We start from the raw sequence: 3,210 nt of genomic DNA, 5'->3' as shown, positions 1-3,210 counted from the left end.
CCGGTTTAGAATCTAAATTGAGGGTTGCGAGTGTTTCATGCCCAAGTAGGTTCATGATAACACTCGACGTCTCTTGACCGAAGGGGGATTAGTTGAGGGGTTAACTGTCCATCGCAGGACTAGACACTGCTCGAGGTCCCTAGAGTTAATTAAAGTAATGGCTGCGAATCAACCGGAAACACTACACCTAGGGTGGAGGACATTCAGGATGAGAATGAGGTGTATTAAGCACCCCCGCCTCGTACCTTACGAGATTATTTACAACCGGCGGGGGTGAGTACACCCTCATGCATGATTTTTCCTGAAAATACAGGACATATGAACATCAAGCCGGGGGTTATCCAACTCCTTCTTAAATTCTATGGGCTTGAATCAGAAAGTCCATACTTACATTTGAAAGAGTTCGATGAGATCATAGCTACTTTATACTTTCCTAATGTATCTGAGGATACGGTCAGGCTGAAACTCTTTCCCTTTTCCTTGAAGGAGAAGGCTAAGATGTGGTTACATTCACTATGTCCTAGATCCATTGGCACATGGAATGATATGCAGAGAGAATGCATAAAGAAAATTTTTTCACATCATAAAATGATTACCCTTAGAAAAGCAATCATGAACTTCGCCTAAAAGGAGGATGAAACATTCTTCTAATGTTGAGAAAGGTTCAAGGATCTTGTCAGTTCATGCCCACAACATGGCTTTGAAACGTGGCGCATTACAAATTTTTTCTATGATGGATGACATCTTCTATGCGCTAATTGGTCGAGACAATGTGTAATGGAGAATTCATGAATAAAGATGTCGATGAGGTATGAGATTACCTCGATAGACTTGCTGAAAAAACACAAGCATGGGACCATTACCCAAATTCGAACACCACGTCTAGGTTGACTCAATCTAAGGAGAAAGGTGGATTGTATCTCTTGAAAGAAGAGGATGATCTCAATTACAAAGTGACTAATCTCATAAGAAAATTCGAGGCCATGGAAGGAAAGAAGGATAAGGTTAATGAAATTGTTTGCGGCATCTGTGATTGTAACATTCACACAACTGAAAATTATCCCACAATACCTACCTTTCGAGGAGTGTTGAATGAACAAGCCAATGCCGTAAATAACTATCAAACACCTTTCAATGGACCTACCTCTAATACGTACCATCCTGGTTTGAAAAATCATCCAAAATTTAGTTGGAGAAATGGACAAACTGCTACCCCTCAAGGTTTCTTTAATCAGACTCCACAATAATAACAAGAGAAACCTGAAGAGGATCCAATTTTAAAACATTTTGAAAAGCAAGATCATTTCAATCAGGGTATGCTAGAAGTCTTACAAGACCTTAACAAAACATTACAAGGACTTAAGGCTGAAAATACAATTGGGAATAAGGGAAGCCTCCCAGCTCAACCTTTTCCCAGTCCAAAGTTGCAATATGAAGTTGGCAACCCAAGCTCTTTAAATCAAATGGAGCATGCTAAATCCATCACCACTCTTAAGAGTGGGAAGATTATTGATGAAACCCTTTCGGTTAGGCTCCAAAAGCCTCAAGAATTAGAAGAGGACAATAATGATGGATCTAGTGATGCCCCACAAAAATTAGAACCGAAACTTCTAGAGAAGCCAGTTGCTCCATTTCCCTAACGGTTGGTTGCACCAAAACCTCTCTCTAACTCTCAGGATATTCTAGAGGTGTTGAAACAACTGAAAGTCAACATTTCTCTACTTGATGCTGTAAAACAAATACCTTTATATGCTAAATTCTTGAAAGACCTATGCACGACTAAACGACAACAGAGTATTCAAAAGAAGATCTTCTTGACAGAGAAAGTGAGTGCCATCCTGAAGCAAGATGTGCCACAGAAATTCAAAGATCCTGGTAGCCCAATGATATCATGTGTAATCGGGAATTATCGAATTGATCACATACTTCTTGACTTAGGAGCGAGCGTCAATCTGATTCCCTACTCGGTATACAAACAATTAGGTTTGGGTGAATTAAAACCCACCCTAACCATATTATAACTTGCTGATCGCTCTGTTCGTGTACCAAGAGGGATAATTGAGGATGTCTTGGTCCAGTTCGATAGATTTTACTACCCTGTAAACTTTATCATCTTAGACACCGAACCCATCAATAACATGAGCACTCAGATTTCTGTCATTCTTGGTCGCCCATTCCTTGCCACTTCAAATGCAATTATCAATTGCAAGAATGGTGTCATAACTATGTCTTTTGGGAATATGACATTGGAGTCAAACATCTTTTTCAATAACGGCTGAAACTCAGAGGATGATGACAATTTCCATGACATTGACATGATTGATTCTTTTGTGGAAGATAGAATACCTCTGACCTTATCCTCTGACCCTCTAGAGACGTGCCTGACACACTGCCATGACTTGGATGATAACATGATTAGGGAAAGGTGTGCCTTGCTTGATACTGTGCCGGCACTTGAAGTTAACCAGTGGAGGCTACAATTTGAAGAATTGTTCCAAATTGATGTCGTGCCTCTATCGTCTAACCTCAAGCCACCGAAGCTTGACCTAAAACCTTTACTCTCTGATTTAGAATATGCCTATTTAGGTCAAGAAGAGACATACACAGTGGTGATTTCATCTCACCTTGAAAACAAACAAGAGAGTATGCTCATTTCTACTCTCGAAGAAGATAAAGTAGTTATTGGACATATCATCACAGATCTCGATAGAATAAATGAACTCCTTTCAACTGAATGTTTCAACTCTTTGGATGATTGCTTGGAAAACTTTTCAGATTCAAACGATCTCATGATACAAGAAATAGTAGATACCTCGCAAGACAATACCTCGGTAGTTGTCACGGACCGAGAGAACCCTTATTCTGAAATACCTCCTCCCCCAGATCCTAAATGTTTACCATTAAAGGAGGAGGAGTTAAAAATTGAACTAAAGAGTGAAACTTCGGCGTGTGTTGAGACTACACCACCTACTACAAATTTTTCTGAATTTTATCTACTTGTAGTCTCTGATTCATCATGGTGTACTAACTTCGAAATTTTATCTGCCACAGGTGAATCGTATATACTTTGGACACTTCAGATGATTAAAAGAAAACTTTATGCTGAGGTTCCTCAATTTCTCTGGATATTCACACTCCAGGACATCCAAGCCTACTGCAAAATAGGCTTTTGGATGATCTTGTTGAAAAACCTTCTGAGAAATTTACCAA

General features: G+C 39.6%; 1 non-coding gene across 1 annotated transcript; it reads right to left on the bottom strand.

The window, feature by feature from the left end:
* Nucleotides 1–594: 594 nt before the first annotated feature.
* Nucleotides 595–701, bottom strand: LOC131247627 (small nucleolar RNA R71). The gene has a single exon (XR_009171903.1). It is a non-coding gene; the product is annotated as a small nucleolar RNA R71 (small nucleolar RNA).
* Nucleotides 702–3,210: the final 2,509 nt, after the last annotated feature.

The sequence above is a fragment of the Magnolia sinica genome, chromosome 5, assembly GCF_029962835.1.
Source record: "Magnolia sinica isolate HGM2019 chromosome 5, MsV1, whole genome shotgun sequence".
Lineage (NCBI taxonomy): Eukaryota > Viridiplantae > Streptophyta > Magnoliopsida > Magnoliales > Magnoliaceae > Magnolia > Magnolia sinica.
This window is presented reverse-complemented; position numbering and strand designations above follow the sequence as displayed.